Raw genomic sequence first — 22214 nt, forward strand, 5'->3', positions numbered from 1 at the left:
AAAAACAACCGAAATACACCTTGTATTTCCCCGACATACACTTGATTTTAACTTTTCAAATAAGTACTTGTATAGCCAACTTCTGTAATAAACCTCTATAAAACAAGTCAGAAACTATTCCATACAGGTTTTTGAAACAATCGTAACTTAGTTGTTTAAGCTCTACTATAGAATGTGGTTATTATTTCATCATTAATTTATGAATTAGTTTTATTGATAAAAACCCAAAATCTAGATAATGGAAACAGAATAAACAGTTTATTTATAATAGAATAACAAATTTGAAAAACAAATGAATTATTAGGTAGGTTGAAAAAAATGGATATTAGCCCTAAGGCTGTTATCCATTTTATTTTTCTTTGTTAATATCAATTAATTCTTTACGTTTTTAATGGATAAATTAATTGAATATACACAAACAAAAATGAATAAAAATATTTTTTTTGCAGAATTCCTCCCTCAGGCTGTTATTTTTTCTTTTTTTAATTTTATTTTTGTGTTGTTGATGTGACATAAGCCTGGGTTTTGAAGCAAACCCAGCAGGTTGTTTCGTTTGGATGGAAGTTCCTCTGCTTCTCACTCCTTGTTTTTGGCCCCCTGACCCAATCGTATCGACATCATCAACTGCTAATAAGGTAATAGTAAGACTTGAATTGTTGGATCGCAACTAATGATCAGTCAATCATTCTACCAAATCGGCGATTCTGGCCTGTAATGATATATTATACTATCTATTTGTGTATCATTTGACAAGCTTTTGATGCTTGTTTGAATTTTTTCCCACAATTCCAAACAAAGGATTAAGTTGGAATATTTGTGGGAATCAGGTAAAGGCTAATTGCGGAAAAAGCGAAGACAGATAGTCCAAGTGAGTGAGAAGTAAACTTGGCATTAATCCCCCCTTGTTAGGATTGTGTAAAAATGATGTTAGTTCATTTGTTATAAATATATCTATCTATTATCCGTCCATGCGTCATTCCTAGGGCAGTAGAACCAAGGTATATAGTATACAGTGACACAACCTATGATTTTCCAAGTGTTTGGATTTATTTGGCACAGGTAAATGGCGGGAGTTAGTGTGCCCCTCTTATTGGACCAATGTTTGTTTGTTATTTATAAGCAAGTCACAGCTGACTAAAGTCTCAGGGAGGTTGACCAAGAATTTAAAATTGACATAAAACCATTGGATTGCCTGGAATGATAGGTAAATAAGGGACGCCTACCTCTGGTCTTAAGAAGTTGAACCAAGAATTTATAAATGACAAAGGACCGTTAGTTTGCCTTGAATGAGAGGTAGACAAGCGTTTAAAGTCAAAATGGGGCCATTTTTCCACGAGAGTCAGGTAAGTCAATTGATTCAATTCATAAAATTAGCAAAAGGCACAAAAAAAAACCTAAGACTAATTGAAAGAAAAATTATTTTCAATTGGAAAATTTGTTTAATGCACTTAGAAACTAGTATATGAGAAACTCTTAAGAGAAACTCTTAAGCGAAATTAAAATGGAAAATAAATATGTTCAATTTATTGGGAAAAAATATCTAGACATTGGTATGGAATATACGAGTACAGGATTGAAAAGTGATACAACTAAATATGAAAAAACGACGTTATCATTGTAGATTTCAAGGGTGAATTGGTTGATATTTTTTGCACCAAACTGTTTTGACTCTAAAACTCTTGATCGTGAAAAGAAATTAAAAAATATACATAAAGTTATGATTTCAAAGGGTATTGAAAGAAAAAAATAATATAATATGAATTATTTGGATATTGATTACGAACAGTACAAAAAATATTAAATCATAGTTAATTATTACATTTTATTGGTAGTATAGGAGAAATGGAATATAATTAAACTCTTATTTCACAAAATCTGTTTTGATCTTAAAGCTCATGATCAGAAATTGTAACTATGCCAGATGTTTCATTTAAAATGGCGTGAATTCAATTAAATATGGGGTAAACTGATAGGTTGATCTAGGTGGGATGTAAGACCCATGTTCTCATTATGATATGCGTAAAAATTACAAAAAATTTGATTTCCAAGGACCTGTTTTATTCGTAATATATGGACGGAAAATTATAAAAATATGCAAAAGTTGATTTGAAAATGATGTAAATTGAGGGGGTGATCTAGGTGAGAAAGAATCGGCAATTACTATACTACTAAGAGCACTTGAATAGAATTTCAGTTTTTAGATTCTTGAAGTTCTTTTCCTAAATAATAGAGCAAACTCATTCATTTCCAAAAGAGAGACTATTTGAACATTTTTCCACTTCTAAACAACACTTACCCGATAAAAAAAGGTATAATACGTTGACCTGTAAGGGCATATACCCTAATGAGTATTCTTGTTTTTTTGCAAAATTTGCTGAAATAAATATCCCGTCAACTAAAGCCTTCTGTTATAGTCTAAAAGACCGTCACTGTATAATTGAACTATATAATTTTTCTAAATAACTGTGGGCAAAGGAAGGGTGTATAAATGGGGAGATCAATGTATATTGTATTTTTCAAGCGATGTTTTAACATTATTAGATATCAAAGGTAAAATTACTGATAAAATTTATGAAGAACTTGAATTAGATTTGGAATACAATTTTGGAAAACATCATCTTGTAATGGATTTGATTTTGAAAATACGTAAAGAGAAAATCGACCTGATGACTGATATTGATCAGCATTTATCTTTAGCACAAACAATGAGGGGTGGTTATGTTTTCTGAAAGATTTTGTTCTTGAAAATAATTCAGACAGGGTGCCTGTTGAACGTTTAAATGTGATTTTCTTGGACTTGAATTCTCCATACCAATCTATAATGTCTCATTACTCTCCAAATTGTCATAATTACAAATTGCTTGACAGCCTTGATGACTTAATTATCCCTGACACAGCCAATGTTGAGAAGAATGGACCACAGGGTTGGTTTTTTGAAATAGATGGAGATATACCCCGTGAGCTGCACGTGTAGTAAAATACTTATTAAGTTAGAAATTGATTTTGTTAAAATAAAATATTTATATACAAAATTCAAAATATGAAGTTTTGAAATACAATAATTTACTAAGGTAAAAGTTTTGAAATTTAACTGTAAAGCAACAAAAACATTTTGGTTTGTGTAGGCTTTGAAGGAAAATTGAGAAATAGCCACTTCCTTGTTTTATGTACGTTGTTGGCCTGGAAACACGTGGTTAACCTATGGTATGAGAGATAAATTTTGTAGTACTGAGCAACGTTTTATATAAGTAGTAGTTTGGGTGCCTTCCGAAACTCTTTTATTAGGAATACCGTGGATATATACCATCATATATTGTATGATGGTATACCATGTGACACCATCATTTATAATGTGGGACGGGTAGTCCTCGTGGCATATAGATATGGCATATAGTTGCTCAAGTATTGTTTTTGAGTCAAATACAAGTAATCATATTATAACAAACCTTGCTACCACGTAAAAAGAACTTAACCAATAAATAGCCAAGGTTCAGTCTGTTGTTTCAAAGTTAAAAAAATGTTTGGAAAAATAGGAGGATAAGTCTACAAACAAAAATAAGAGTGTTAAAAGCTATACTGATGAGAATTGTTAGACATAAATCTGAAGCATGGGTGCTCTAAATTGCGGATGAAGATTCTCTAACATTTTTTCCAAAGAAATTACCAGTGGATTATTCTGGTATCTGGCTGACTCACCGTTTTTCAACACTAGGCTGCACGATGAGTGTGATTCAATCCTCTTTTTTTGCCTATAATGAGAAAAAGGTTGAGATGGCTCGAAGCATTGGAAAGGCAATGAGAGACCGAGAGTCAAACGGGGATAAAATGATCTTCGGGATTTGGATTATCCTGATAACTTAAGCATCCTAGATTAAAGTATGAGCAAAATGAATGAACTTATAGAGGGTTTGCAAGTTGAGGGATCGAGAAAATTTTTAAAATTTAATGTAAAGAACACTAAGTCACTAAGGTTAAGAGTAAGTCAAGATGAAAAGGGTACGATTGGTAATAAAAAGATTGGTAAGATGGTTAGTTTTACTGACCTTGGCAGCATTATTAGTAAAGACAGTGGGAGCTGTGAAGATGTAAAAAAAAAGGTTCAGGGTGTTTTTTCCAAGTTAAAAAAAGTTGGGAAGAATAGGGTGATAAATCTGCAAACAGAGATTAGAATTTGTAGAAAGTTATAGTGATGAAAATTGTTAGACACAGTTCGGAATCAAGGGTGCTCCAAAAAGGGGATGAAGATTCTCTAAAATATTTTCTGGAGAAAATACCAGCGAATCATTCTGGGCACCTGGCTGACTGACCGTGTTTCAAGCCCTAGGCTCTAAAAGAAGTCTAGTTCAATCCTCTATCTTAGGTCTATAATGAGAGAAAGGTTTAGATACATTGGACACGTTTTGTAGATGAAGGATCCACAAATATTCGAACATGGTTTATTTCATGTAATCCTAAGATCTATAGTATTTCATTTTTCCCATTAGTCTAATCTTATATCTAATAAATAATCTAATATCTTCTTTTAAAATTGATTTTTAGGAATACTTCTCAAAAATGAGAATTCATATCTGATAGTTCAGCAGCATCCAGATGATTTTGGCCTCCTACAATCGAAGCGTTGCAGATGCACCAGCGTCTTTCGAGTTTGTGTCGGTAAAAAAAGTAATCACCACAATACAAAATTGTACCAGTGTAAATAAGAGTAGTAATAATCAAGTAAATTTACTTTGACAAAGAAAATTCGTTGAAAGTTTTGCATATAGTATTAAACTCATCCATGATTTGGATACAAATTGAATCCACTTCCATCCTTATAATCTTTTCTGAGATCTTTCCAGATATAAGGACAATTAGTACGCTATCATTTATTCGTAGATTGTGCGATCTATGAATGACTTTCAGTTATTCATAGATTTTTTTTTTCATAATAGATTATTTCTAATAGAGCCTTCCAAAATTTGCATTATGACTGCTGACCCTGCTGTAAAACATGATTGATTTGGACGTAAGCTTTTAAGCATCTTGGTGTATTACTTTTTTTAAAGAGATGACAAAATAACACGTTCAGTTTAATTTGAAACTCGGCCTTTCAAATGGGTAAGTGTGTCAATGGATACTTCGCTTATGCTGAAAAGACACTAAACAGGCAAGTTTGCATAACACGAAATGTTTTTAAGATTGCTTGGCCGTTTTCTATCTCCTCCAATTTCTGACTTATGATGACCATGTAAAGTGTCTTTGTACTTTTGTGCATTTTAGCACATTCCTAACACTTGTTATTATTTTACTTTTTAAATACTTTTGGATTCTTACACTCGTTTTCCTTGTTTCTAATATCATTCAGGTGTAGTCTTTTTGCAAACCACTATCAGATTAGGTTAGTCAATTAGAAAGATATCTGATTTGACTGTATTTTGTAGACGAATATATTCTATGATTGCACCACTGTTGGCTAAAATTTTTTATGTCCAATTCCATGATATATAATCCGGAACTACTTGTAACTCTTGACAAGGCAGCGTAAATCTTTCCTGGTCCAAAACATCTGTTTTCAGCATAAAAAAAGGCACAATCTAGCCTAAGACCTTTTGGATTATGGATCGAATAGCAAAATGCAGCTGCAGGGGAAACTGTGTTCTTTTGTAATAGACTCACTTCAACGTCTCAAGTATCACAGGTTCAAGGGATATTTCAGCCTCTTCTATGTGAAAATCAAATAACGTAATTACGCTAGGAATTTCAGCATTAAAAAAGCTTCTAATTCCTGGGACATATCCCATTAACCGATTAACTAATCCTTTGGCAACATCAATATTTTTTGGAGTTTAAATTTTTACCCCAAGGCCCAGCACTAGATTCTTTGACGACCCACTGGTAAGTTTAATGTCATCTTTGAAACTAAATATTTTCTTTTCTGCTTCTTCTCCAGTTTTCTTATTTCTTAGCAGCCAAGGAGAGTTGGTCAATAGAAAGTAAAGTCACTGAATTTGAGCTGTTTTTGTAGAACTATCTATTCAATACCTTACAATCATCATTTCTCGACATAAAAATAACAGGAGACTTACCTTCGTTTACCAGTCGTAAATATAAATTTGAACGTTCTTCAGAGGTAGCTCTTAACTTTCCAAATTTTCTTGCTTTATAATAGTGCATTTGAGTCTCTTTAGTTTCCAACTTGAATATAAGCTGGAGATTTTCCTTACAACTTGTCTTTTTTCTCTCATGTTGATAGCCAGTTAATCATAATCAGCCTCATCTCTTAGGTCAACTGTAGCCATGAAACCTATAGGATTTCAAATTTCAAGAGGCGTCTGTAAAATCTGGGGGAATTGTTAAAAACGTATGTAGTTTGAGATAATCACGATAGAGAATACGGTGTTTATTCTCAATTAAAAGGTTGTTGGACATAGTTTCTATAGGATGTAAGTGAATAAACATAATCATTAATTTCAAAACCTTACTTATCTCGTCAATGATCAACAGGCCGGTTCGTGACAATGTTTTCTGCAACAGGAGCAACTTTACAGAGGAAAAAGGATTATATTTTGTCTGTTTGTCTTTCCACACGCAAATGTAGACATTTATGTGTTGTTATACCTGTTATACTGCTAGCCACAAGTTTTGTCAGAGCTACAAGACCACAAGGCAGAGTTTTTGCTAATTTGGTCACCAAGGATTCGTGGAGTAACATAAATGCCTCCTGATTTATCGTTCTTCAAAATACTGAAACGAAAATTTTCAGTAGTTTCTGAATGTTTCTGCCATTGATGGTGGCAATGAGTTCGTCAATTCTTATTCTTTGAACAATATTCACTGATTTTGTAGTCTAATCATAACTGACCCATTGTGTAAAACTCTCAAAACATATATACTTTCTGCTGTCATTTGCTCCATTGAAAATTAGCAGTGAAGTAGCTGTATCAACTACTTCTTCTTTTATGGTATTATTGGTAAAAATTCTATCTTTAAAAATTCTTTTATTTTGATGAATTACTTTAGCTCTTTTTCGGACAATTCTCTCCAAATTGCCCGATTTTCCAGTCCTTAGAAATCTTATCAGAACAATATATAAGGCTATGCAAAAATGTAAGATTATTCGAGAAGTAGCCACTTTCAGGACTGTTGAAAACTTTAAGAGGCTTTACTCACTTGTTGAAGAGAAGATTTGTTAAAATCAGGGTAAATGTAGAAATGTTAACCTATAATAAAGCTAATCTTAGAGTATCAACGCAAAAAATTCAGGTTATGAGTACGCTTAGAAACATCTTATCAGAGAAGCCAGGATTGGGAATGAGTATACTTAGTTTCCATGCAAAGGTTGCGAACTGTTGAAAAATACAAAAGATACTAAGTTTATAAGAGAATTTTCAAAAAGAAAAAATTTTATGAAATGGTTACAGCTTTATTAGAGGAAACTATAGGGTATATACCAGTGGAAGACAGGCAATAAATTATATTTTCCAGAGGCGGGGGGAGAATATATTGGATTAGGTTGAATTATTTGAATAATGCGTCTTCAAAATGCACTCAAATAAAGAAAATATTAACAGTATTAAAAACGATCTTCAAGTGAAAGTAGACCCTGGATGTATAGCAACATCTAAAAAGTTTGAAATGGCATTAATTCGGTGTATCAAGCCATGTCTTGGTAATTATAATCAACCTCATCCCTTAGGTCAACTTTAGCCATGGAACCTAAAGGATTTCAAATTTCAAGAGGCGTCAGTAAAATCTGGTGGAATTGTTAAAAAAGTTTGAAGTTTGAGATAATCACCACAGAGACTACGGTGTTTATTCTCAATTGAAATATAATTGGACATAATTTCTGTAGGATGAAAGTGAATATACATAATCATTAATTGCAAAACCATACTTATCTCGTCAATTATCATCAGGCCGGTTCTTGACAATTTTTTTTGCCACAGGAGCAATTTTAAAGTGGAGAGATGATTATATTTTGTCTGTTTGTCCGTCAAAAGCCAAATATGAACATATATGTGTTGTTATACCTGTTAAACTGATAGCAGCAAGTTTTGTTGGAACTACAAGACCACATGGCAGAGTTTTTGCTGATTTGGTTACCAAGGATTTGTCGATTTACATCGATGCCTTCTGATTTATCATTCTTCAAAATACTAAAACAGAAATTTTTAGTAGTTTCTGAGTGTTACCTCCATTGATGTTAGCAATGTGTTTGTCAGTTCTTATTCTTTGATCAATATTCACTGATTTTGTAGTGTAATCATAACTGACCCATTGTGTATGTTTATCAAAACCTATATGCTTTCTGCTGTCATTTGCTCCAGTACAAAAGTAGCTGTTAAGTAACTGCATCGACTATTTCTTCTTGTATTGCATTATTTAAAAATGTATATATTTAAAAATTCTTTTATTTTAATGAATTACTGTAGCTCTCTTTCGGAGAATTCTCTCCAAATTGCTTGATTTTCCCGTCCTTAGATGTCTCATCAGAACAATATATAAGGCTCTGTAAAAATGTAAAATTATTCGAGAAGTAAACACTGTCAGGACTGCAGGAAACTTTAAGAGGCTTCACTCACTTGTTAAAAAGAAGATTTGTTAAAATCAGGTTAAATATAGAAATGTTACCCCACAAAAATCTAATTTTAGTGTGTCAACGCATGAAATTCAGGTAATGAGTAAGCTTAGAAAAATCTTATCAGAGAAGCTAGAATTAGGAATGAATGTACTTAGTTTCCACGCAAAGTTTGCGAACAGTTGAAAAATACAAAAGATATTAAGCTTATAAAAGGATTTTCAAAAAGAAAAAAATTTAATGAAATGGTTACAGCTTTATTAGACGAAACTAGATGATATAAACCAATGGAAGAATGGCAATAAATTAGATTTTCCAGGGGCTTGAGGATAATATATTGGATTAGTTTCAATTATTTGACTAATGAGTCTTCAAAATGCTTTAAAATAAAGACAATATTCACTGTATTGAAAACGATCTTCAAGTGAAAGTGGCTCCTGGATGTATAGCAACATCGAAAAAGTTTGAAATGGCATTAATACGGTGTATCATGCCATACATAAGTATTTAAGACTAGGACAGGTAATCAGATAAAAAAGCAATACAACTGAGTAAACTAATGCTCTTTAACTAAATTAAACTAATTTGCTCTTTTTTTGTTTATTTCTAATAAAATTGCTCTACTACTACTACTACTACTACTAACTTAAAAATTGTTTTTAATGTAAAATAAATTTTACATAGCTTATTCATTTGTAATATTTATGTATTTTTTTGCTTTTTTGTCGTTGTCTTGGGGTCACGCAAAGGAGTGTATTGTTTATGTTTTTTTTGTTTGATTTTTTTGTTTACTTCGGTATATGGTCTCATTCTCCATATTTTCTTATTCTCCATATTGTCTCTTTATTTTCCTTGAATTTAGCACAGCCTCGCAAGCTTCACTTATGTTGTGCTATTGATTATGAAATGTTTATTTCTAATAAAATTGTTCTACTACTACTACTTTTACTACTAACTTAAAAATCGTTTTTTTGCAAGTATATGTCCAAGAAAATTCCTGAAAATTTTGAAAAAGTTACGAAACATAGATAGCTTTGTGTTTATAGTCAAATATCAAGTTACCCACAAACAAATCTTTTTTTTTACCTTGATTTATTTAAGGGAGAGAAACAGCGTCCTTCTTTGGTTGAAAGACAACAACTATTTATATGAAACATGCGTTCAATCATAATAGTGGAATTTGGAGAAAGTATTTACGAACCGTCAATTGGAAGAAAAGATGTTCAAGATAGCCCACATAATTTCCAGATGGTACTATCTGAGAAAAGTTATCTTATGACACGAGAACTAGATTGGTTCAACATTTTTCTAATGTAACCATTAGACGAACAGGTCCAAAAACTTTTCATAGAAGGCTTTCCAAAAAAAATAAAATGGTTTGATTACGATCAAATTCAGATGAAAAATTGGTGAGTATAGGTAAAGATTTGTTTCAAGAAGGAATGGATGTTATGGCATTCCCTAATCTTTTGCGCAATTTCAAAATTATATGATAGACATTACCAGTTGATTTGATTTAAGAAATTCTGATTACATCAAATGTCGTCTTCTAAGTAGACATCCACAGTTCTGTCAAAACATAAAATACTTTTTCCACAACTTTCAAGTTCAAGAAATTTCACATTTCTGTAATAATCTTTAATGCATGCTGTACAGTGTACAACCTAACCAAAACTTTCTTGATCCATGCATAGTCTCAAAAATCGAGATGGAAATATTGATTCTTCAATATTTTCTCTATAATCTAGAGTCAGAAGTTAAAACCTACATTTTTGGGCTCTTACTATTACTGTTAAGGTGATGCTAGAGCAAGAAGGTCCAAAAAAGCAATTCATTATACTTTGTAGAATGGTTTTTCTTCAGACCTTATAAACATTTACGAGAAATAAACAAATATATGCCCAGCTTACATAATATCACCAAAGTATTTTATTTTTGTATCTGCATATTTTCAACAGATATGGAGAGTAGTTTTTTACAAATTAATAAAGTTTTTCATAAACGAAGGGAAATACTATTGTTTAAGAGATAAAGGATTATTTTTGGTGTATCTAGGGAGTGGAGCATGACACATGCACTCTATTTTTTAAATGGAAGATGCGCTTGCTATTGGAACTTCATCAATAAAAAAAGGTCGTCGAATATCTAAAGAGTATAACTAATTTTGAACTTCCAGATAAATTAAAAAGTTCAACACTCAATAAATTGGTTGTGTATTATTATATACATTGATGCAACAACTACTGCCAAAGAAAATTCAAAGGAATCCACGAATGGATCAGATACTTTGGATTTTCATGTCACAAAACAGTTCGTGGTAGCGAACTGTATTAAATACAACCCAGCTAAATAGTAAACGAAATTTTAAAAAACCGAATTTTGTTACTAATGGATACAAAAGAAAATTGGATTTTTATGTTGATCTCGAATATATAAGTTTCATTAAATTTAGTCTTACCCATGAAAAATTACAAGCCTGAGAAAATTTACCCTATTTGGCAAAACACTCCTTAAAAGTCATAGAATCTTAACAAAAATAACGTCATCACATTAAGTATATTAGAAAACCATACTGTGGAGGTTTCAAGTTCCTATCTATAAGAATGCTCTTATCTATAAGTATTTTTGCTAGAAAACCGATTACGGGTGCGTGTTTATTCGTTTTTTTTTTTGTTTTTTTCCCTAGCGTTGATTTTATTGACCCACTGGTCCCAAAATATAACAAGAGGTTTATATAAGTTATAAAACCTTTATAAATTATAAATTATTATAAATTATTAATTATAGCTCTATGAATTATAAGCTCTAGCACCCTTTTTAGTTGACCAGCCATTGGAGGGTACCTAGGCCCAATCCAACACACATTTTGTTCCCAAAAACAACAGATCAAAATTTTTAGAAAGCCATTTTGTTCAGCATAATCAAAAAACGCAATATCCATGTCTTTAGGGATGGCAATCAAACACAAAGTAGAAACAATAGGGAAAATCTTTTCAAGACAATGGAAATCAATTCAGTGGATATTTTGGCCCTAAGCCAAAGGATCGTCTTCAGCACCATAGGAGAAAGAATATATATATATATATATATATATATATATATATATATATATATATATATATATATATATATATATATATATATAATATATATATATATATATATATATATATATATATATATATATATATATATATATATATATATATATATATATATATATATATATATATATATATATATATGTATATATATATATATATATATATATATATATATATATATATATATATATATATATATATATATATATGTATATATATATGTATATATATATATATATATATTTATATATATATATATATATATATATATATATATATATATATAATATATATATATATATATATATATATATATATATATATATATATATATATACATATATATATATATATATAACATATATATATATATATATATATATATATATATATATATATATATAATATATATACATATATATATATATATTTATATATATATATATATATATATATATATATATATATATATATATATATATATATATATATATATATGTATATATAACGAAAAGAGAAATCACCAATGCAACAGCACAAACACATTAAAAAAAAGGAGACAGAAGGAGAAAAGGAAGACTGTTTTCCTAAATTAGTGATTAATATAGACCAGCACTTGAATGAGGTCTTAACCCTACTCATCCATACAATCACATAGGTCAAACAGCATAGCCATACACAATCAACGCTAAAGAATAATCCGCGGACAGGCAGTCAAGTCGTCAATAAGTATAAGTCGTCATTTACCGAACAATAAAAACAATAAAGACAAATAATTCAGAGGCAACAACCCAACACACGGGCTCATCAGGAGAATACACTTGCCTATAGGGTTTCGTCACTTTAAATTTTCTACCCAGTCGAGTGTTGTGCCTAGCACAGAATACCCATGGTATCCCCGTGTCAGGTATCACCCCCAAAATACATTCCTATGAAAAAAACAAAAAGAAAACAAACCAGAAAATATAGAACAACCAAGTAACACCAAAACAAGCTTATTCTGTTAATATATTCCTCTGTTTAGCAGCAATAGTTAAACTAAATGTGATAAATTTCACCAAATCACAAATAATAACTCTTTGTAAAAAAAAACTGAATGAACTAAAATAATTACAGATTTCATCATTACCATGTGGCTATATTGGAAAAATCCGCTCTTTTAGATACACAATTCACAAAATAGATGACGCTGCATCGACTTTTCGTGAACCTACTAAATTTAATCGAAATTTCCCTAAGTATTTCCAGATAATTCTTTTGGTATTTATTTAAAAGTTCCTTATAATGAAAACTAAATTTTTAAATTGCCAAGGTAATTTATTAGCAGAAAAACCTCTTAATATCAATTTTTGGCTCAAGATTTTACATCTATTTCTAAAATCAATATAATTACTACAAATCCTTGCATATCGAAGTAACTGTGAGAAAAACGCCAAATATGTGATATTTGAGTGTATATTATTTTCAGGGAATGAGAAACTAATCACTTCAAAATCGAAATCATCCGTTTTAATATACATTTAAAACTTAAATTATTATTATCAGAAATATTAATATTTAAATCTAAGAAATGATCTTCAAGACCAGTGCAATGACTAGGTTCAAGAGTATGCTCTGATAGATATATATTTTAAGAATATAAGTGGAATCCTTACAATTTAAGACCAAAATATCATCTAAATATCTTTTATTATTTGACAAAACATGTTTTAAATTATTTCGATTATTCTTATCCATCATCTATATTCATATAATTATATATCATATAATTATATTTTAGTTGACTTAAAACAAGTCAGCTATAAATGAACTGGCATTCCTCCCCATGGGAATTCCCACGATTTATTTGTACAAATCACCACCAAATTTTATATAAGTATTATATAAAACAGATTCTAATAAATCAAAAATCATATCCAAACTGTAACATCTTAAGTTAACTTTAGTCTTAAAGCAATTTGTCCATATAGCTTTTTTTATTATAAGTGTCTATTTTTAAGAACCTCTTACTAGATAAGATGAAAGATTTCTTGATAACCGTTTTTTAAATTATCTAACACTACATTAAGTGATAAATTAGTATACATTCTCGCAAAATCGAAAGACTCAATTTTTTTAGCTGAAACCATTGTTAAAGATGTATCACCTGCAATGAATTATTAACACTCCAATATGGATTAAAATTCCAAAATTTTTTAATACCAGAACAAAAGATTTTAAGTTTATTTATAATTTCCTTTAAAATTAAAGAGAGGTCAGTAGCAGCAACGCGGGTTGGACATTTAGCTGCTCCAGCAATAAACCGTGGTTTAGGAGGATTCTTATGAAACTTTGCAGTCCAATATAGGAAAGGGAACTTTTTATCCTTGTCATTTATTTTAATATTAAAATTTTAAAAAGTATTTCTTCAGTCTTTTCAATGAAATTCTCATCCTCTAAATTTACCTTTTCGTACACATTAGTTGTGCATAACTCCCTTTTTAATATATCACAATACAGCTTCTGACAAATTATGGCAAAATTATTATTAGCTTCAGCGGCACATCCACCAGCACAATTACAAATTCATTCTGTAGATTCGCAATTGCTTGTTTTATCTTAGCATTATAAAATAGTTATTTAGTGTTCCTATTTTTTAAGTTAGAATATATTTTATTTCTTATTCTACTAATAGTTAAATTCTTCCAACTTTGAAAACCCTCTTTATTTTTATTCTCTTTCTTACACTACTTATCAATAAATAAATCAAAATCATTTTCCAAGCTATCAAGAACACTCGATGGTTTCAGATGATGAGAAAGACGGAAATTAGCCCCTTTATTCATTATAATTTGATGATCATCTTGCTTTATTACTGAGAAATCCCCTGTTATAACATGTTTGTAAGTGGGATTTACAATGGGCCAAGTTGCTCACAGGTACAAACTGGTTTCCAATTTATATAACTATCTAATCTTTTAAGTAATAAATTATAATTAAAAATCATTTGCCCAATAGTTTTTTTCAAATTTGTAAGTTAAAACTGGACTATCATTATAATTCAAATTACTAGGAAGGGCCTGTTTCACATCCCGCTGATTTAAAATTTCCGGTAAGTTAATATCTTCAATCTGCTAACAAGTTAAATTAATAGGTAAATATAATCTGTTGTCCTTGTTACCAATCTTATCAAACTTTTTCTTTTTTGAAATAAATTTCGTTCTAGTTAGAATGCAAATTGTATTGCATATTACTTTAAAATTATATTCAAGAGCTGTATTATATATATGTATATATATATATATATATATATATATATATATATAATATATATATATATATATATATATATATATATATATATATAATATATATATATATGAATATATATATATATATATATATATATATATATATATATATATATATATATATATATACATATGTATATTTATATATGAGTATATATATATATATATGTGTATATATATGTGTGTATATATGTATATATACATATATGTATATATATGTGTATATATATATGTGTATATATGTGTATATTTGTGTATACATATGTATATGTATGTATATATATATATATATATATATATATATATATATATATATATTATATATATATTATATATATGTATATATATATATATATATATATATATATATATATATATATATATATATATATATATATATATATATATATATATAAATATGTATATATATATATATATATATATATATATATATATATATATATATATATATATATATATTATATATATATATTATTTCTCTTGGAACAAGAGAAAGCAATTATTTAGTGAAACAGATTCATGATACCCAAAGCTGTTTAACGATATTAATAATTTGTAATATTCTAAGCAGCATTATTCGATAAAAATATTTTTATGTATTTTTGATGTTACGATATAAATTTTTAACAGGTTTATTTTAGATTGGACATGATATGATGATAATTCGATTGTCATGGACAATTGAAGTGATGTCTTCGGAAATTTTACTGGTTATTAGCAAATGGTAATGTCAAATGAAAATTTTGGAAGGAGGCCATAGGATAATAGGTTAATAATGGGTAAAATATTGGAAAAAATTAAAGACTTAAAACAAGGATTTGTTAAAAACGCTTATGTTACATGCAGTTAACTACTTTTAAGTTTGGGTCGTTATTTAGGAAAGCGCAACTGCCCATACTATTTAACCCAAAAGAACCCAATTTAAAAATTAAATTCACGGAACCTAACCTCACGCTCTTGTGTACTTTGTGTAATTTTGTGTCTGACTCTCTGTGTTTCTAGGTGTTTTTGCCTTACATTCTCTCTGCGTGTGTGTCTTAGCAGATCTTTGCTTGTCCCTTTGTCTCTCTGTCTGTGTTTCTGAGCGGATGTTTGTTTGTCACTTTGTCTGTCCTTTTGTGTTTGCGTGTCTGTCTCTTTTTCCTTGTATGAGTTTTTCACCCTCTTTTTTACTCTCTCCGTGTCTGGTGTCTGACTCGCTATTTGTTTCTCTCTCTCTCTCTCTCTCTCTCTCTCTTCTATCTCTCTCTCTCTATCTCTCTCTTTCTATCTCTCTCTCTCTGTCTCACTCTCTCTCCCTGCCTGCGTGTCTTAGAAGATGTTTGCTTGTCTCTCTCTGAGCCTGTATGTTTGAGTAGGTTTTTACTCTTTTCTTTGTCTTTCTTTGTGTGTTTGTATGGGTGACTCTGTATTTTTTATATTTTTGTCTTTTTCTCTCTCTGTACCTCTGTGTCAGAGTAGATGTTTGTATGTCTCTCTCTCTCTCTGAACCTGTTTTTTCGGAGTTGGTGTTTGCTTGCCTCATTCCTTCTGTGTTTGTGTATGGACTCTTTGTGATTGCAGGTGTTCTTGGTCTCTCGTCTCTTCTCTCTATGCCTGTGTATCTGACTGACAATTTTCCTTTCTCTGTCAGTGTGCTTTTGTGAATAAGTATTTTTTGCATGTGTTATGCGTTTGTCTTTGTGTGTTTTTTGTTCGACCCTGTGTCTCTGTATGTGTTTTTGTCTCTCTCTCTCTCCCTCTCCTCTCTCTCTCTCTCTCTCTCTCTCTCTCTCTCTCTCTCTCTACCTTTGTGTCCGACTGATAGTTGCATCTCTCAAAGTCTATCTTTGAGTGTTTGTGTGTCCTGACTCTCTGTGATTGTATGAGTTTTTGTCTCTTCCTCTCTCTCTATCTCTCTCACTCTCTCTCTCTCTCTCTCCTTCTCGCTGTGACTGTGTGTTTGAGCGTTCGTTTGCTTGGTCTCTCTCTCTCTCTTCTCTCTCTCTCTCTCACTCTCTCTCTCTCTCTCTCCCTCTCTCTCTCTCTCTCTCTCTCTCCTCTATCTTTCTCTATCTCTCTTTCTCTCTCTATGCCTGTGTGTCTCCGTGGGGGTTTATTGAATCTTTTTCTGTCTCTGTTTGTGTTTGTACTTGACTTGGTGTGTTTGTATGTGTTGTTTCTTTCTCTCTGTACATGTGTCTCTGAGTGGGTGTTTGTTTGCTTCTATGTCTGGTCTGATTTTCTTTGTGCCTGAGTTTGTTTTTTGTATGCGTTTCCTCTGTCTTTATCTTTCTCTTTCTGTGCAAGTGCGTCTGAGTAGATATTTTCTTACCTCTCTCTCTCTCCGTGTCTGTGTGTCTTAGCGGATGTTTTTTGTCTTTTTGTTTGTCTCTGTATGTTTGTAAGTCTGACTCTATGTGTTTGTATATGTTTTTGTATCTTTTTCTCTTTCCTTGCCTATGTTTCTGAATAGTTGTATTCTTGTCTCTCTCACTCTGTGCCTGTGTGTCCAAGATGATGCCTCGTTGTCTCTTTGTCTAGTTTTTGTGTTTGTTTTGTCTGAATCTCAGTGTTTGTATGTGTTATCTCTCTTTCTCTCTCTCTTCTGCCTCCCTCTCTCTGTCTGTCTGTCTGTCTGTCTCTCTCTCTCTCTCTCTCTCTCTCTCTCTCTCTCTCTCTCTCTCTCTCTCTCTCTCTCTCTCTCTCTCTCTCACTCTTTCTCTCTCTCTCTCTCTCTCTCTCTCTCTCTCTCTCTCTCTCTCACTCTCTTTCTCTCTCTCTCTCTGTCTCTGTCTCTCACTCGCTCTCTCTGTGTCTGTGTGTTTGAGACGGTGTTTGCTGGTTTCCATGTCTGTCTTTGTATGTTTTTGTCTCTTATTTTCTTCTGTGTATGTGTTTTTACCTCTCTTTTTCTCTTACTCTGTGCCTGTGTGTCTGAGTGGTTATTTGCTTGTCTCTATCACTCTCGTCTTTCTTCAAACTCACTTTTTAGCATGCAAAAAGGCAGTTTTCACTTTACTATGTTTTTTACGTTCAAAATGGTTGAAGTTTTGAACATGTTTATGGGAATGTTTGTGAACTGGGAAGATTAAGCTTTTAAAAAGACCAATCCTAGAGTTTGTGATAATCAATATCATGAAAGCAAAAGCCTTATTACCATTGCAAATATTAAAAGCAGATCTTTTGATTCTAGAGAGGAAAGGCGTCCCAACGTGCCATACAAGCATATTCTGCTTTCAATCAGTATTTGGACGCTATGAAAATGCTATTCCATTGAGTCAAAGAGATTTAATGAAGTTGGTAAGGCTCTTGAACCCATCTTTGAAAATAGTTATTATAGAAAAACTAAACAGATTGCCCCGGTGAATTTGTAGATCCACATGTAAAGAAGGTTTTGTTGAAATGTAATACCATGCTTTATCATAGGAATTGTCCAGTAAAATCAGCTATGGCAAAACAATTGATAAGAACTGGTCATCTTTTAATTTCAAGATATTATATGATGAAAAATACTCCTGCTTTTATTTACGGTTTGCATAAATTCATCTTTATTTAGAATCAACGTTTTTATCGATCCTTGTCCATTCCTACCCCTCTGGAAAATCATCGAAGGGAGGGCAATAGATTTTACATTTTCTAAGACAACATTACAATGAAAGAAGGGAAGTAAGAAAAGAAACTCAGTGTTGGTGATACGGTTCGAATCGATCAAACTACTATGTCTTTGAAAAGGGGAACTACTTATGATACACTGAACTTTTTAATGTGTCTAGAGTCTTAGTTACTAAACCCATAACATATCGCTTACGTGACATGAAAATAAAGAGCTTTTTAGTGGTTTTTAATTTTATGAACAAAAAACAGAAAAAATTGAATGTTTCAGAATGAAAAAAGAAATTAAATAGTCTTACTCACAGGGGCAAGAAACAGTTGTTTTTTCGTTGCTTGTTGGATAAAATTCCGATTTTGATTATTGGATAACCGCTGAAAACGTACGCAAAGCATAATGATATCTATATAACATTTATGTCTAGGGCCTCTAATCTCATCCATGATGATATTCTTACAGTGATTTTTGACAAAACTCTTCCCTGCCATTAAATTCAATGAAGGAAAGTTTGAAGTTTCTCTGGTCGTTGTTTTCTCAAAAATACATGTGACTACTTGGCTCACACCCCAATGATACATCAATCTCTCTTTAAATGTTAAAGTGGTTATGCCTATTTTTTCTTATATTCTTATATAAGAATATAATATAAGAATATAATATTATATTATATAATATTTTATCTTATATCAGATTATATAAGAATATCTGACATAAAAAATTAGACCAACCAGTGGGTCAACTGGTTAGACCAACTGGTGCATCAAATTACTGAGGAGTGGATAAAATAACTTAATTCTTATCTATACACACAAATCTTACTTAAACCCAAAGAATTTGGTAATATGAGCGATTTGTGTCCTGCAATAGATGATTCTTTGCTCGTAAGAGTGATGCATTCCAGCTTCATTACTCAGTAGGAATTGGCAATATTAACATTATCTCTTCCATTGACCATGAAAAGATTCTTCTCAGCCATATCATGAGACATTTTCTTGGTTTTAAACAGAATTTAAACAATGATAAAAGTAATGAACCCACCAGATGGATGAATTGTATTATTTTTGCAGAGTATCCACCTGGGGTCTCCTCAGACAATTGTATATTTGTGTAAACATCCTTCGTTGAGACATGAAAAGTTGGCAACAGTGATATACCTCTCTTATGTTTTCTTGAACTAAAAATCACCCGCAATCACAATCATCACTCAAATTTAAGGCATCTTTAGCATTTTCCTGTAGAAAATTTGTATTTAGAACTGTGTCAGTTAAAAATAAAAAATGAATTAGATGAATTAGCAATAATAAAAGGTTGACCATGATTACAAGTCATTTTCAGCCAATTCCGCGACAAAAACACGATAGCTAATAGACAAAAAATGGATTTGTTCGACATGATCTTGATTGCTATTTAACTACTCTTAGATCACTTTAATTAAGCTACGGAAAGGATTAATACAAAGGTATTTCACCATCGTCGTCTTATAGTTTTGGCAATTGGTTTGCTAAGATTCTTCACTTGCCCTACTCCTTGTTATAAAAAAAAATATTGTTTTGGTTGCCATGGATTTTGCTTCCTCAGCACTACACGATAAGAGGACTAGTAACGATTTTAAAGAAAGTATTTTATTATATTTCAGGTCCAGTGAAAAGGTCCCTTGGAGAACGATTGAAATTGTGACAAAGTGGAAGAGGTTCAAAAAGTCGATAAATCTCTGTTAGGTAAGAAACTAAAGACATCATCTTTTCAAAGAAGTAAACACAAGGAATCAAAGAAGAAAATTGTTAGATCGAAAAGGATTTCTTTTCCTGGATAGATATGACGTATCTATTACAAAAGGATCTTCTTCCACAGTCACCCGATCTCTACACGTTTTTCAATGCAGAAATTGTGGTTACCAGTGTAAAATATGGCTACTGTAACAATTCTATCCATAACAAAGGTTCTCTGAGGACATATATTATCAAATCTATTGATTTCAACTTTATGTATTTTAAATGTTGTGGCTAGGAAAAAGTCAACAATCAACCTCCCAACGCTACTGGCTACTTATCCTATGAAAATTGAGTACTACATAATTTGTTTAGACAAACAAGTATCTAAATAAACGGAAAATAGATGAGCAAAAGCAAAAATATATCAAGCTATGCAAGCTAAATACAAGTTAGTTTGATTACTCAAATGTTCATAAGAATATTTAGAGGTCAGAATAGATTTGATACAGATATTGATCTTGATTTGGACTACATTTCAAATTGTCCATGACAATATCATTATCATCATATCATGTCCAATTCTAAAATGAATCTGTTAAACATTTATATCGTAACATCAAAATACATAAGAATATTTTTATCGAAATAATGCTACTTAGAATATTACACACTATTAATATCTTTAAACTGCTTTGGACATCTTGAATCCGTTCCATGAAATAATTCATCGTGTTTTCTCTTGATAATGTAGCTATTCTCAGTTCTTAGTTCGCAACCAGTAGAATAACCAATAATCCATTAATGATTCTTGGATAACCGCTGAAAACGTACGCAAAGCATAATGATATTTATATAACATTTATGTCTAGGGCCTCTAATCCCATCTATGATGATATTCTTAAAGTCAATTTTGACAAAACTCTTCCCTGCCATTAAATTCAATGAAGTAAAGTTTGAAGTTTCTCTGGTCGATTGTTTTCTCAAAAATACATGTGACTACTTGGCTCAAACCCCAATGATACATCAATCTCTCTTTAAATGTTAAAGTGGTTATGCCTATTTTTTCTTATATTCTTATATAAGAATATAATATTATATTATATAATATTTTATCTTATATCAGATTATATAAGAATATCTGACATAAAAAGTAGACCAACCAGTGGGTCAACTGGTTAGACCAACTGGTGCATCAAATTACTGAGGAGTGGATAAAATAACTTAATTCTTATCTATACACGCATGTCTTACTTAAACCCAAAGAATTGTTAATATGAATGATTTGTGTCCTGCAGTTGATGATTCTTTGCTCGTAAGAGTGATGCATTCCAGCTTCATTACTCAGTAGGAATTGGCAATATTAACATTATCTCTTCCATTGACCATGAAAAGATTCTTCTCAGCCTCATGAAACATTTTCTTGGTTTTAAACAGAATTTAACCAATGGTAAAAGTAATGGACCCACCAGAGGGATGGATTGTATTTTTTTTGCAGGTATCCACCTGGGCTCTCCTCAGACAATTGTACATTTGTGTATACATCTATTTTATACAAGGGCTTAGGACTTTGCTTAAATTCGTAAAGTGCTTCTTCTTTTTTCAAAATTCATATTCCTAAGTTTCCTTAAACAATTTCTTACCTCATATCAACATTATTATAAAAACTTATTTACCACAAAAATATCACCTTTATTATTTCTTAACTGTTTTTCTACTTTCACAATTTCTTCCTTACAAATTCATCGTCCGTCATATTTGTAGTGTAACAAACTTATTTTTTCTCCTCTATAAATTTCCATCTAACTCATCATGATTTAGCATATTTTCAATATACATACCCAACTCTCTTAAACTTTTTCTTACCGTTAGCAGTTGCCCCTTTCGTCCCCTGAGAGTGGTTTTGTTCATCTGCAACTTTTGTCGGAAGTAGAGTTAGTA

The 22214-nt window shown here is 31.0% G+C and overlaps 1 long non-coding RNA gene across 1 annotated transcript in view; it reads left to right on the forward strand.

Moving 5' to 3' along the window:
• The first annotated feature begins 9584 nt into the window (after nucleotides 1–9584).
• Nucleotides 9585–22214, forward strand: part of LOC136032373 (uncharacterized) — a 30777-nt gene continuing 18147 nt past the window's right edge. Inside the window, exons 1-2 of the long non-coding RNA XR_010618708.1 lie at nucleotides 9585–9966; nucleotides 18148–18254. This is a non-coding gene — a long non-coding RNA (uncharacterized LOC136032373). The remainder of the gene's footprint in view (nucleotides 9967–18147; nucleotides 18255–22214) is intronic.

The sequence above is a fragment of the Artemia franciscana genome, chromosome 10 (genome assembly GCF_032884065.1).
Source record: "Artemia franciscana chromosome 10, ASM3288406v1, whole genome shotgun sequence".
NCBI classification, from domain to species: Eukaryota; Metazoa; Arthropoda; class Branchiopoda; order Anostraca; family Artemiidae; genus Artemia; species Artemia franciscana.